At 39.9% G+C, this 15,552-nt stretch overlaps 2 long non-coding RNA genes across 2 annotated transcripts in view; one reads left to right on the top strand and one right to left on the bottom strand.

Annotated features, from left to right (window-relative positions):
• Positions 1-15,552, bottom strand: part of LOC148186293 (uncharacterized) — a 154,093-nt gene that overhangs the window by 124,629 nt on the left and 13,912 nt on the right. The window lies entirely within an intron of this gene.
• LOC148186294 (uncharacterized) lies at positions 7,141-9,355 on the top strand. Its single transcript, XR_015775016.1, has 3 exons — positions 7,141-7,867; positions 8,005-8,200; positions 8,515-9,355. It is a non-coding gene; the product is annotated as an uncharacterized LOC148186294 (long non-coding RNA).

Genomic DNA, 15,552 nt, shown 5'->3' with positions numbered 1-15,552 from the left:
CGTTAGGCTTTATGGCCTTTACTGCTGAGAAACACCAGGGGGCGATCAAGATTAAATAAATTACACTTCAGGGGAACTGTCATGTTATCAATCTCTATATACAGTCTTTGGTTTCACTCGAGAAGACGCAGCACTGTTTTGTGTCTTGTTGAATGTGTAATAGAAAACTGCAGTAGTACTTTCTCTAACCAGGGATTTTTGACCAAGTACACAACAGCTTGCATATAGCATATTAACCATACGACTGCAGCCAAGTTTCATTTGGGCCACTGTGTAAGTTACTTAAGGAATTAATGTTTATTAGCTACAGCAGATATAATCTGCCGCTGGTGATGGTTGTCATTTGCACCAACATAACGTCACTAATCACCAAATAAAATTAAAAATTGAGAGGCCTGCTACTTCAATGTTTTTTAATGTTCTGATGCTCAAGTCATTAAACATGATTAAAAAAATTGAACTGAATCCAAAATACTTAGTTAATATAGTACTTTCATTTGTTTTAATTTCCAAGCCAATTCTAATATTCATGAAATAACACAATGAATAATCCAACACGATCACAACCCACCTGTGTGCAATATGCTTGAGTCATTTTAACTACACTAAAAAATATTCCACCTGTTCTTTGAACAGCCTAATATATTAATGACTCTGCTCTGCACACCATGTGATCCCAGCTGCTTTGCCATGTCTAATGTGATCCAGGTACGGGCTTAGCCTTCACTTAACTGTAATCCTCGCACACTTGATACTTTCTTATACTCGACTGTAATGCAAACATCATGCCGAGGCGCGTAGAGCTGCTTAATGTGATTGCAAAAGGAGGGGTAGGCAAACATTAAAAGATAAGCTTTGCCCGTAAACCGTTACACATTAATATGGATCAGGTGGAATCCACTTTTCTTCTCAGTCAACAGAGCTGCGTCCCGTGAAAAGAGGAGTGCAAGAGTATTTAACTTCCATGCTGATTGAGGAACAATATGAAACAATAAACCCAAGTGTTTCTTATTTACCATTTGGGCTTAATGTGTTTTTAAGTGTGCCAGCGTACTTAAAAGCAGCTCTACCATATGCTGGGGTGCCTTGTTCTAGTTAATCAAATGATAAATCACCAATACAGAACAGCTGCTGTACACTACGGACACAACGACGCTCATCTGGATTGATTTAAGGAACGTATGGGCAGACTGTACGACAGGAAAACAGCCACTGTATGAGCGAGAAAGACATAAAGAAGCATTTATATGTAACAATTTATTTATGTTAAAAATCTTATATCAAGTCACTTAATTATTCTTTCTTATCGAGAAGCAATCTGTAAATGTTAATCGTCTAAATGGCTGCTTGTACACCGAGTACAATCTTTCCTCACAATCATTTTTTATGTGTTCAATTATAATTGAGCACTTTCCCTTATTTCATTTGCATCTGCAATATCACCCCACACTTATATCCCCTTTGGATTACATGCTTTTTAATGAACTCAACATCGGTGGGAATAATCATAGTCATTTTCATCTGCTGAATGTTAATCATATATTGCTGCTCTGGCTTTAATTACTGCCGTGCTGCAAGCCGCTGCATTCGTTAATGTTATTAATTAGCATATTATTCTGAGTAATGTCGGGATTTTCTCAGCGGTGGCAAACAAATGATTATACTGATTATGTGCGAAAAACTCAGGATTCAATACTGTGAACATGAGTCAGTCCTGATTTCTCTTCGTGTCTTTGCTGACGCAGAATGAGAATCTCAAATTAATTTCTGGTGTGAGGCGTTCTAACGCACAATTATTGGCTACTGTGGCTTTAGTATGAGGGTCCATGAGTGGGTTTCGCTCAAGATTTTGTTTACATTCAACATTCTCAAAGTGTAATGTGTCGTGCACATTACAGACGACAACAAAGCTTCACTGAAACTGGAATTGGAGCCTAAAAGTCCGACAAACGTTGAATGTATCTCCTACCTCATGATATATTGGCTTTTGTTTCAAAGTTTTGGAGTCTGTGTTGGTTATATTGGATTTATGATTTGTGTTTGCAGAATAAGTACTTGTTATATTCAAGTAAATAACAACAACTAGCACAGTCACTAGTCGGTCACAACAACACCACCTCTGCATTTGTATTAAACCGTTTTTACTTCTTTCAGCTTTCATCCATCCAGGAAGAGAAACCTGGTTTATAAACAGCAAAACAATATCAGAGATTGATACAAACCTTCAACTTGCATCACTTTTATATTCAAACTATGTGGATACTAAGTATAAAATACATCTGAGAAGGTATTTTCTTTTGTTGTGTCTTTTTGGGAAAAATATGAAAAGATAGAGATCCACACACCAGGAAGCTCCCTTTAAAGGATTTTATTCAGCTATCTTTGTGTCTTAGACAAAATACAACTATTGAACCTTCATATGAATTGTCATATACATTTTTTTGCATATACTCTGTGTATGTTCTCCGACACACTTTTATTTATCTACACACACGTGTGTATAATCCTTTGAAGATGCCTTTTTTTATACACTATATATATTATGTATTTTCACTATGTTGTATATCTGTATTTTTTACTTCACTCAAGATTGAATGACCTCAGCTATCTTTGAGTCACGTGATTGTTGACATATATTTCAGATGGCTGAGGAAGAGCATTTTGGCTCGAAACGTCACTTATTTTCGCAGAATAAAATCCTTTAAGGGGAGCGTCCTGCTGTACGGATCTCTTTTCACATTTTGGTTTACCTTGGATCCAGCACCCACTATGGGATGTGTGTGTCTTATTTTTGAATCTCTTTCTGGGGAAAAAAAAACAACTTGTAACAAACCCGTAACTTGAATTACTTTTTAATATTATTACAATATAATTTTAAAGTTGGTGAAGTTATTCTTCAGCCACTTGTACTTTGGCCAACAGATACTTTTAGAATTTCCCTGAGGGCTTAAAGGTGGGGATGCATTTTCATCCACGGTGAGGTTGAGTAATTAATACAAAAATTATAATGCTGTGATGGACTATTTCTTTAAACTTTCTTAGAATGACTTTGCACACCCTGAGGGAAACACAAAGTCATTCAGCTGCATGAAACTCGCAGCGTTTGTCCTTTTATTAACCTGGTCTAAGGATCGCTTCACTTTGAACCTCGGAGCTGTGGGTGCTGATGAGCCAAAGCTCCCCCGGTGAGAGCGTAATTACAATCCTCTCCTATTTCTAGCCTCTTGTGTTTGAGTTATGGGGTAGAATTTGAATAATCTATCATTTAGCTACCTGGAGAGGGCTGCGCTTTGTGATTTGATATCAGAGTTTTTTTCATGTCCGCATGGAAGAGGAGGCGAAGACTTATTGTAAGAAGCCTAGTTATCCTGAAGTCCGTTGCTCCATCTCCTTAGAAGAGAATGTACTGGCATTTGCTCGGATTTATCTTATTTGCATTTCAGACCAAACTACTTATTCCTCAATAATGGAAACGTATAGATATAGAGCACATACAAGGGGATAGATTCACAGCAGATCAAAAGAGACATGCTTTTTCTTGCAAGCAATTCTTTCCTCTGAAGCTACGTCGCTATACTCCCCTACAAGCCTTTGCAGACTTTTCAGAGCCCTCCGTTTTTTTTTTTCTCAAAACAGATTCAGAGACAGTGATCACATGTCAGATGACACCGAGCAAAGACTAAACAGAGACGACTTGAAAGCTGAAAACTGTCGTGACTCCTGCTTTTTCAAAGAGGTGTGACTGTCTTCTCTCAGCACCTCGATTGAACAGAATCTAAAACACACTTCAAACAATGTTTTGCAAAGAAAGTCTGCATTGATGTAAAGCTGTGTTATGTTTCCCAGGTAACTGTGCTGTGTGTAATTTTTGATAATTCTGAAAATATAGCAGAAAGACTAACGCTGCAAACATGCCCTTAGTCCGTGACTTTCAGCACAGCGGTTGTTCACTTCAGTAAGCAGCACAGACAGGGAGCGTATAATAAACACTGGTAGGGAATGATAAGATTTGTCTCACTTTAAAACTGTTAACGCTGCAGGTTTACAGGAGCAGAACATGGCGGGAAGGCAGCACTAAATGTTTCTAAAGCTTTATGATGAGTTTGGGGAAAAGGAAAGAGTTGATGCTTAAGAAAGAGTTGTAAGGAAAACGTAAAAAAAGTCCAGCTCGTCCACATATCTCCACCTCCTCATGCACACTTTTCGATTTTTTATACATTTTATAATTGGTTTGGTATTGGTATAATTGGTTTCCACTATTGAAAAAGTTGCTTAAAGTAGATTTAATGTGTTCTACGTGTTTAACCCTTTGAACCCTGGAGTGGCATCAGTTACCTTGTGCTGCTTTCAGATGCCCTTTGCATTTATTTAAACCTGTGAGGCCTGAGCAATATGTGCAATTTATTTCAAAAACATGGGAAAAAAAGGCAATAAGGGAGACGGTAAAGGAAAAAAGCCGGGGAAAAATGAAAATCATCATATTGATACTTACATACATACATTATTATAAGATTGTCAAATTTTAAGTCGTTTTGCCAGGTTATTTCATTGTTTTTTTTTAACTTTCTTTTTGTTTAGATACTTCATTATTTTTTTTAGTTTAAAAAAATAATCATTTCAGGTAATTTCTTGTACTTTACATATTTATATATTGAATGCACTACTGCAAAATACCAGCCCTGCAAAAGTAGCCTTGTATATTCTTTGTCCCCATTTAAAACAATAAAAAACATGAAATGACAGTAATGAGAATAAAAATGCAGGTGCCTCCCTGCCAGCAGTCACAGTGCTAAAACCACAGCACGCCGTTATTCTCTCTGGAGCAAGTGAGCTACATGAAGCCAGAAACCACCGCAGCTCCCAACAGATTTAGCAAAAAGGTTCTGAAATGCTCGCTGAAACCACAAATGCATGAGGGTGGAAATGTTTCTCTTCCAGTTTTTGACTTTGATTACATTTGGAAAATCGTCGGCTCTAACTCTAAGTTACATTTGGCACAGAAATTAGTCGAATTCTCACACGTGGACGTAGTGAGTCAGGTTTGAGCGGAAGTTTGAATCACTACTCCTGCTTTCTCTGAGGTCTTGTCACTAAGGATTCACTCACGCTCCATCCAACCATCCATCCATCCATCAACCCATCCGTCCGTCCGTCCATCCACTGAGCCATGAGTCTTCTTCGTTATCTGTTGAATGCTTGCTTCATTTGCCTGCTCAGCCCTGCCTTGTTTGAGGGGATTTGAGGGGCGAGATTGCTAATCCCAACTTTGAACATGAATCAGCGTCCAGGGGGAAGGCCTCCTGGATTCTCAGCCTCTTTCTTATGATAATGGTCCAATCAGTATGGCCGGAATGATGAAAATGCCAGCCAGCTTATCTCAGTGGGACAGCTTGGCGGAGGGGAGGGAGGCCTGTCAGAAAGACAACAAGAACCTGTTTTGAAATAAGGAGGGAGCAGCTCTTATTTCTGCTTGCTAGTTATAGCGGTATCTGTGCGCTGTTTTGCCTGCGCGTGCACATTTGTGTGCCTGCGTATGATGTCAGCTGAGGTAAACAGGATAAAAACGTGCTTCGGTATGATTGTGTACGTTGGTATTTGCATTTGCCCAAATGCATTTATGGGGGACAGGAGTGTTGGATGCGAGTGTGTGCGCACGTTTATTGATTTGTGGTGTTTATGCTTAAATATGTACTTTGCTCAGGTCAATGTTGCATTAGACTCACATTCCTGAAACTAATAAGTGCTGACCAGAAGATAACCCTTTCTATTTGAGGACTGAGCAAGCTACCGAAGCACATGCAGCTTGATAAACACAAACTTGATAAATGCATTAGTTTGCTTATTGAGCAGTCAGTGATATTCGTACTTCATACTTATAAGGTAATGAAAATAATAACCCAGTACCAAGTATTGTCAAAATGTCTCCACTAAAACCTGCATTTTTAACCTTTTGAGAAACTGAGCAAATTGGTTTGATTTCTTTTAAAAAATGGGCAAAAATGGAAATGATCAACTTGGTAAGAAATGTTACATAAATTGCAAGAAATTTTACTCAAAATTTTGCTTTAAAAAGGGGAGAGGATTATTAAAGCATAATCCAAAAAATGTCAAGAAACAAATCTTTATAATTATAATAATTTTATATATAAAATTACGTTGCAGAAAAGTATGATAAAATGTATAAAATAAACAAATATTTTTTCAGCAGTTTTTCTGGCTTATTTTCTTGTTTTTATTTTTGTAATTTTTTAAAAAAAATTTAAAAAAAAAAAAATCAAATTCAGTGTAAAGGTTTTACTAATTTCTTGCTAATTTTGGAGGCCATGTCTTGTTAATTGCTTGTTGCATTTCGCCTTTATATTCTAATAAATAATTAAATAAATAATTAAATAAATATTAAATAATTTAATAACTATTAAATAAATGCTTAGGTTTTAAAGGGTTAAGGCTACTGGTATTGTCATTTTTTAAAACCATACTGATTCAGTGTCATACTGTATTGATTGTAGATTATTTTCTGAACTTTAGTAAACTTTATGTTTGAGTGTCTGTTATCGCCCACACAAGTCTTATGACAACAGGTGCCTTTAGTCACCGTCAGCGGGCGGTGCGAGGGTTCAGTCACATTGCAGATGCGTCAGTGGGAGGTATTATGGTATTTGGCATGAATGAAACGTGTTAACTATCAGTCAGGTGGAAGTTGTTGCCAGCTGAGGAGGAGCGGAGGATGGACTGGATGGGAATTGGCTGTGTGTCCATCAGTGTACATGCGAGCTAGAGTTACAGTTAAGGCATTATGCCAGATTATGGGGCTAAGCAGGGGGCACTGTCTGTCTCTCCGCTGGTGCTTGGAGAGGACTCGGGGCTGGACTGGACACACAGCTGTTCCTGGCCGCTTCGCAGCAGACACTCAGGCGTCCAATAAAACTGCATGCCTTTTTGTGTCTGTGTTAATATTTGTCTTGTTGGAGTGTCTGTTCCTGTTTGTGTGCGCTCGCGTCCAATTATGTAAGCGAGCAAATATGTGAATGGGAATGGGCCCTCTCGTCGTGCACTTTCCCACTGTGTGATGAGAGACAGCAGTCTGTGATGTGGCGGCTAAAGCCTGCATCTCAGGGATACTTCACTTGCGGGCCAGTTTTGCAAAATGACAGAACGCCAGGGGACAGTCGCAGCAGCCCAACACATGTTTCTAGGATTTTAGGATGATTCTAGGATTTTAGCAGATTTTTAGAATTTCAGAACATTTATAGGATTTTAGGACATTTCTCAGATTTTGGGATGTTTCTCGGATTTTGGGACGTTTCTCGGATTTTGGGACATTTCTCGGATTTTAGAATATTTCTCGGATTTTAGGATGTCTCTGGATTTTAAGACATTTCTAGGATTTCTAGACATTTTTAGGACTTTTGGACGTTTCTAGGATTGCAGGACATTTCTAGATTGTTAGGACGTTTGTAGGATTTTAGGGCATTTCTTGCATTTTAAGACATTTCTGGGATTTCAGGACATTTCTGCACATTACAGGCTTAGCTAGGACCTCTGTCGGGGGTGCGGGGGATATTCCACTGACACTTTTTTGGATAAACAAGCTCTATTTTCATCCTCTATGCACTCTGGTTCCTTATCGCGTGAATCACTTTATTTTTATTGTGAATTAGAAATTAGAAAATGGTTGGGGGGCCGCCCAGCACCCTATCCGGGACCAGATTGAGAGGCTGAGTATCACTGCTCTAACTTATCCAGAGTCTCCCCAGGGCTGCCGCTCTGTAATGAGAGGCCATTATCACTGGAGAGTACTCTGGAGATAAGAGAAGCCCGCCTGTGGGCAACCATCGCTGCTCACTGTCACCACCCAGGAATAACTGTATGACGCTTGTATCCAAATTTAATTCTCATCCCCTTTTCTCTCTCTCACTACCCATTACCTCAAATGTTCCTGGCCAGTCTTTATTTCTCTCCTCTTCCCGTTTATCAGCTCCTTCTTTCTCTCTAACGCCGCAGGATCAGCAGGGCCCAGGTGGGATTGTGCTTGTCAGTGGCGGCGGTGGGAGTGGATAACAAGCGAGCAGAGGAGTACCGTGATTATGAGCCCACCCGCCCTCAAGAAGAAAAAAAAAGCTCTCTCCATCAGCGGATAGGAATGGCATGTACAGTGTGCCAGCGGAGCTCCGACCCCATGAGCTCACTTTCTAAAAGCGTGAGTGTGGAGTAGAGATGGACACCGTATCCGTGGAGGAGCGCATGTGTTGTGTTTGTGACCTTTGGGCCTGCTCGGGTTACATTATGTGTGAAATTTTATTGTGACATCATGTACATAATCATTAGCACAAGGTTGCAATTTAATATCAAATGAAAATCACAACAGTCCCAGCAACTCTTTAAAGTCTCGAAAACGCTAAATGAAATGACACTAAGAGCACCAAATGTCCCTTTATCGTCCATCTTAAGTTGCCTTTGAGTTTTCTTTTAAGCATCTTCTCTAAAATTTAAATCCCTCTCCGTCTATTACAGGCTGAGAGCGAGAGGATCTGCCTCTGTCGACTTTCATTCGCCCTGTCGGACACCATTTGCATAGACTGACTTCTCCTCTACCAACCAATAACAGCAGCTACGCAGAAGCGGATTTAAAAGAGAAACTTTACTAAGTGGATATGAAGGAGGGAAGCTGTTTGGAAGGAGCTGAAGTCCTTTCCATTCTGTGTCCTTATCAGCTCTGCTCACAAAGCCGGACCTCAACACTGTGAACTGCAGCGAGGACGCAGGCAGTTATAGAAACTTATGCAGAGAGAGGAAGGGCCACTTGAGTTCAAAGTTAAGGCATAAGACCGGCAGGGGAAGTCATTTGCATTCAGATTTACGCTGTTTGGGTGATTCTGAGCAGCACAGTCAGAATATTGAAAATAGCCGTCAGTCCGTGTGAGCGAGGCTGCCAGGTTTCTTTTGTGATGAGCTTTCTGGGAATGAGAACGTACAGCTCATCCCATTAAGACAAGTATGAATACTGTTTATGTCATGACAAAGTAGACCAGAAGCAAAGAAATGAGCGTAGAAACAAGTGAATTAGCAAAAGCTACGACCGCGGCAACCATGACGTCACCCGCTGCTCTGTATATTCCCATACAAATTTTTAGATGATCACAAAAACTTATTTGGCGAAATACCTGATATGATAATGAATGTGTATTATTTTTGTTTCTGTTTGTGTCCTATTTTTTCTCCTTTTAAAGATTTGTATTTGTTCATGCATTGATATTATGATTATTAGTTATTACTTATCATGATCTGTGTAGAATGTCAGTTTATTTGTGCTCTCGTGTATGTTTGTGTTCTTGTGTGTCTGACATATTTTGTCCTTAAATAAAGCTATGGAAAAAAATGAAGCCTTGAGTTGAGCATGTTGGTCGTCCCCATCTTGGAATTTTTGGAGCCAGAAGTGACCATATTTGGTTGAGAGCGTGGATTAACCCTAATGCTAGCTTCTAGCTTGGTCAAAACAATGCGTTTTCTATGATTAACTATGATAATGCTAATTTTTGTATGTGAAAAACAGGCGTAAAACCATTTAAACAAAATGTTTTTTAAAGGGGAAACTCAACTCCTTAGATGGTCTTTTAGTACAATCAAATACTAAATAAGACTTTTTTAGGTGACAAAAAGGTTTCATGAAGTGAAAATACACTGAAAGAGTGACAGCTATGGATACACCTATACTCTGGAGTCTGGGGTTACGCCATGGTTACCAAACCAATGTTGTCGCTATGGTAGCGACTTAACGGACGGCACCTACCTGTCACTCAGAGTAGCCACGCCCAACTTTAAACCTTAATAACATTTAAGAAGAATATAAAGATTTACCCCCCTACAGTAGTCATGTACAGAGACATTAACAATAGAGCTCGTACCCATTTTTATACAGGCTGTAAACATGTTTATTTCTGATGTAAAGTTGGGGTCTGTGAGGCTTGACTCACTTTTGGAGCCAGCCTTAAGTAGCCATTAGAGGAACTGCCAATTTTGACACTTTGGCGTTCATTTTTGAGGCCAAGAGGTTGCCACTTGACATACACTTAACCTTCATGCAAAATTTCAGCCTCCTTGGGTGAAAACTGTGGCTGCCATGGGAGGATTTTATAAAACTTCTGACCAACCAAAGGACAGAGCGAGCTGTAGAGCTACCGGTTGTAGTTAATGAAGTAATAAGAAACTTATTTATATATATATATATATATATATATATATATATATATATATAGAGAGAGAGAGAGAGAGAGAGAGAGAGAGAGAGATCAAAGATGGGATGTAACATCTGTACTGTTGGGACTTGTGCAAAAAAGGGAAGAAAAAAAGTATATTTTGCTTGAGGCAGTAAAATTGCTGTTACAGCAAAGAACGACACTGAACTTCATACAGAGTTCTAAAAAGTTTTAAAGCTATCTTTAAAGCAACTTTGAACATACGTCTCCTATAGAAAGACTTAAAGTGAGTGTTATTTTTGAAGACTGACATGTGGATTTGAATAAATTCCCCATAACTCAAATCTGAACCCGGCCCAGAATAAGTAGTCTGAAGAAAAGGAAAAGAGAGAATATCCCTAAAGTACAGTTCGGCTGAGCTCCATTGTGATTTCGCTCCATGTTGGGTAACATCTGGCTAATGAATCCTGGTTCACGGGGTCCATATGACGATTCAGTCTGTTGGCCCTCATCCGGCCCGAGCCCGGAGTGAACGTGAACTGCTGTCTCACTGCGTCCTGATTAGACTGTACATAAATTAATACCAGCGGCTGACACATCATCCGTGGTGAAACCGAAAAGACAGGTGTCCCTCTGGCACGATGTCCCTCATTGTGTGTGTGCACATAATACGGAGAGAAAACGGTCTACTGTGTTAATCTGTCACACTCTGCCATGCCTGTCTACGTTCAACCAAATGTTCATCCATCACATGTGTCCGGCGAACACACACACACACACACACACACACACACACACACACCTTACAGTGCCAGCGCGTCTGCCCAAAAGTGACTCAGGCCACCCGTCACTGTTCCCCCAAATGTGGCACCTGCCACACGCAGCTGCCGACCCGCTAGATCAGAGATACTCAACTTGCTTTGTTTGAGGGCCACTTTTACAAACTGTCAGGGGGCCAGGGGCCAGTCATAGCTGCCTCATACATGTTTCTAGGATTTTAGGACATTAGTCAGATTTTAGGACATTTCTAGGGTTTTAGGAAGTTACTAGAATTTCAAGGCGTTTCAAGGGTTTAAGGACATTTTCAGGATATTAGGGGACATTTCTAGGATTTTACAATTTTTCTAGGATTTTAGGGGCTTAGCTCGGACCTCTGTTGGGGGCTGTCGGGGATCCTCCACTGGCAGAAGCTCTATTTTGATGCTGTTTTATGCACTCTGATACCTTGTGTGCAGTAAAAGCATAAAAACAATCCCCTGTTTCAATGACTTTATGTTTATTGTGAATTAGAAAATGGTTGAGGGCCCAGATTTGGCTCACGTGCCGCAAGTTGAGTATCACTGCGCTACAGTGACTGAAATCAAAAGCCCCGGCACATCTGCAGTCATCCAAAACACTGACCAAAAGAGCTGCGACACCTGGAGCTCTGAGCTCACCCACGTCAGGACAGGAAGTCCGCATTAAAACCCTCAAACACCCCTGACCCTCCTCCAAGCTCCACCCAAAACATGCAATAGTGACACACAGTGTTTTGGGAATACAAGAGCTCATCAATCATCGATTAGCTCACTTTTTTATTTGTCGTGTCAAACATAAACCTGTGAACACTTTGCTCCGTTGCACACCCAAGCTTCCTTTTCTTCCGCTCCCATTAATGGTCAATTCTCCGTGGTGCCGCCCAGTTTTACCACGCTGCAGATGCACAGCTTGCAGAAAAAAAACCCACACTTCTCTTAGAGAGCTGCAAGCAGGTGTGAAAACAAGGCGAGGAGGAGGGACAAGAAAAGGAGGAGGAGGAGGAAAGAAAGAGGAAGAGGTGTATGCTACGCTCCAGTTAAGGCTGTGGGGTTTAGTCTGTGGCTCCTTCATGTAGCAGAGGCACATTAATCATTCCTCTTCCCTGACAGGACCTCTGCAACACACTTACACCCACACACACACACGCAAACATGCATGAGCACCCACACGCCTGCGTCTCCGCCCCCGCTGCCACATACACAGAAGAGCACGCCCTAATTTTACCCAAACATGCCCGACGATCCTCTCCGCCCGCGCTCACGTCCATCCCATCAAACCATCAAGTCATCCATCTTCCACGTCCATCTCTCATCCATCTCTCCATCTCCCCGCTCCGATAAGCACTGGCAACTGCTCATGAGCCATCAAATCTGCTTTCATTTCTTTCTCCACTTGGCAGCCGTTGAAAGAGAACACAATCTCAACATCGCACCAAAGAAAATAAACTGAGGGTGAAATGCTACATAAACTGTGAAATGACGTCAAAACAAAGCAGAAATGAGAAACAATGAAGCAGATTTCTCAGTAAACACGCAGTTTCGCAGAGCACCGTTACTCAGAGTGGCTTAGAATAAACCTGATTATAAACCTGAAAAGACTTTCTGACAGAGGACAGGAAACTGTCGTATTGGTAATGCATCACATGTTGCTCTGGCTTGAACTAGTATAGCCAGAGCAGAGTGTCACGGGTCCCCCTGGCCTTCAGCTGCAAGATGTCACTCAAATTAACATGTGCTCACCAAGAAGAGAGTCAAAATGACCACAAAGAGACACAAAAACACCACAAAGACATGCACAGAAACAGCAAAGAGACAAAAAATAACTACATCAATAACAAAAAACAACCACAAAGACACACAAAAAGACCACAAGGAGATGCAAAGGAACTGGAAAGAAAGAGACAACATAACAAAACAAAAACCTGGCAAAACAGACACAAAGCAACACAAAACAACAAAAGAAGACAACATTATCTCAACATAGAGACCTGAACCACTATATAAAGACACAAAACAACCACAAAGAGACACAAAATTACCAAAGGGACACAAAATTAACTCAAAAGGACACAACATAACTTCAAAATGCGACACAAATGATGGAAAGTCACAAAATTAAATCAAAGAAAATGCAAATCACTACAGAAAGACACAAAACAACCACAAGTAGACACAAACTGACTACCAAGAGACGCATAACTACTACAAAGAACAAACGATGACCACCAAAAGACACAAAATGACCACAGAGACAAAACTACTTAAAAGCAACAGAAGAAAAATTACCAAAAAGAACAAAAGATTAGAGACTAAAACGACTAAAAAACACAGAAAACAGCCACAAGGAGACAAAAAGGATTATTAAGAGTCATAAAATGAACAAAAAAACTCTCCAAAAGACATAAACTAACAAGGAAAAACAAATTGACTACAAAGAGACACAAAATAATCTCAGAGACACAAACTACAAAAAGACAGAAAACAATCACTACGAGACATGAAATTGCAAAATTACAAAAAAATACCAAAAATCACACTAAATTATCTCAAAATTCCATCAAATAAACAAAAACGACTACAAAACACACAAAACAACCACCAAGTCTGTGTTTTGCTGCTACGTAGGAGAGGTGGAGCCTTTGCATATCTGCGCTCAGGGGCCCATTATATCATAATACAACCATGCATGCAACAATACTGTATGCACCATGTTATTAAACAGCTCCACGTACACATACGATAATAAAATAATAAGTGACATTTGTACAAACAAAATTCAAAGTCAAAGACCTGCACAAGAAATTGTTGTGAACTTTAAGAGCTACAACAAAGTGACTTCTTATTAAAACCTTTCCACTTTCCTGTAACGTGACATGAACTAAACATGTCTGGAATTTAATATGTTAGTCTGCGGTTTCGTGAGATGTCTTGATTGACAGTGGAATATATTCCTTATGTCATCTCATATTCCTCCTTTTTTTTTTTTTTTTTTTTTTACATCCTGCACTGGAAATATTTTCCGTTATGAAGCCTATATATCTTTTTCTTTTTTTTTTAATAAAAGAAAAAAAAGGTTCTACTATGACAGTAGAAGAAAGGCACTGAGTCAACTCTGTGAAAGTGTTATATCCACAGTGACCACCAGGGGCTATCTACTCCACAGGTTTCTCCACTTGAAAGCAGAAACTCCCCCCAAGCTTCAGTCAGCAACCACTTCTCATGACAAAGGATTAAAGGCTGAGTATATTACAGAAAGTGTATTATTCCAGCAGTATGCATTTCACTAATGTATCCATCAAAGTTTTGACTGAATGAAAGAAAAAGAGAAGAAAACATTTTGAATCTGAAGCAGAGCGACCGCAGTTTTCCACATTAATCCAGCATGTGCAACTGGGCTGCTTTTCATTTCTGTGTGAAAATGAGGAATGTGTGTTTGTGTGTGTGTGTGTGTGTGTGTGTGTGTGTGTGTGTGTGTGTGTGTGTGTGTGTGTGTGTGTGTTGTTGTTGTTGTTTTTTCTGTTCAAAGAGACAATGATTACTCTGCGAAATTATCCACTGAGATGAGAGGGCACAATGAACAAATTATACCCTTGAAGTTTTTTGCAACTGCATGCAAATTTGAGACGAACAAAATATGTCCTGTATGTGCGTTTAACCCGTTCGGTTGGCGAAACATCAACATGGTGTGAGATGTGCCTCAGTTGTAGTGGTGAATGTAAACAATCGCGGTTTGAGTGCATGAGAAACAGATGAGTAGGATACAAATTTGAAGATGTGTAGTTTTGTTTGTCACAGTGTCAGTGAGGGCGACTGAACGCATGAAGGACGGACGTAAAGCAGAACTGGAAAGACAGAGCTGTCACAGTCCGATTAAAGGGACAGTTCACTCAAAAATACATATTTTTTTCCTCTTATCTGTAGTGCTATTTATCAGTTTAGATTGTTCTGGTGCGATTGCTGAGTGTCAGCGGTGGAGATGTCTGCCTTCTCTCTGGTGCTCAAAGTGCCAAAAAATACATTTGAAAATTCAACAGCAATGTCTCTTTCTGGAAACCATGACCCGGTTACTCAAGACAATCTACAGACTTTGATGTGAGCACTTTCATGTAGGAACTATTTTCTTTCTCCCAAACAACATTAGACAACTGTATCTCTGTGCAGAAGGAATAAATGAATTTTCAAAAGCCAATATAACAACATATAGTTTTGAACAGGAGAAAGCTGACAGCCATTTAATTGGTCAATATCACAACATAAAAATCAAGTTGGTAGTGATTTTTAATTTTAGAGCTGTTCATTTTTTTTCAACCAGAGATTCTCTGGTACTCAGTGACATCTTGACTTTGTATATGGACCCTCAATGAAAAACTGTGATCACAGATAGGCAACATTTCTATTAATTGTACAACTTATTTTTACCTCCGTCTGGCCGGCAGTGTTTAATAACAACAGCACCGACGGCATCCAGGTGCATTCTGGTTGGACGCAGAAGGTGACCTTTGGTGTCACGCTCATACACCGAAAGCACTGACAGAGCGGCTCTGTTTGACAAGTCTGGA

This window comes from Plectropomus leopardus, chromosome 19 (genome assembly GCF_026936395.1).
Source record: "Plectropomus leopardus strain MGB_pleo_1.0 chromosome 19, ASM2693639v1, whole genome shotgun sequence".
In the NCBI taxonomy this organism is placed as follows: Eukaryota; Metazoa; Chordata; class Actinopteri; order Perciformes; family Serranidae; genus Plectropomus; species Plectropomus leopardus.
The sequence above is the reverse complement of the archived record's forward strand: the minus strand, read 5'-3'. Positions and strand labels throughout refer to the sequence as shown.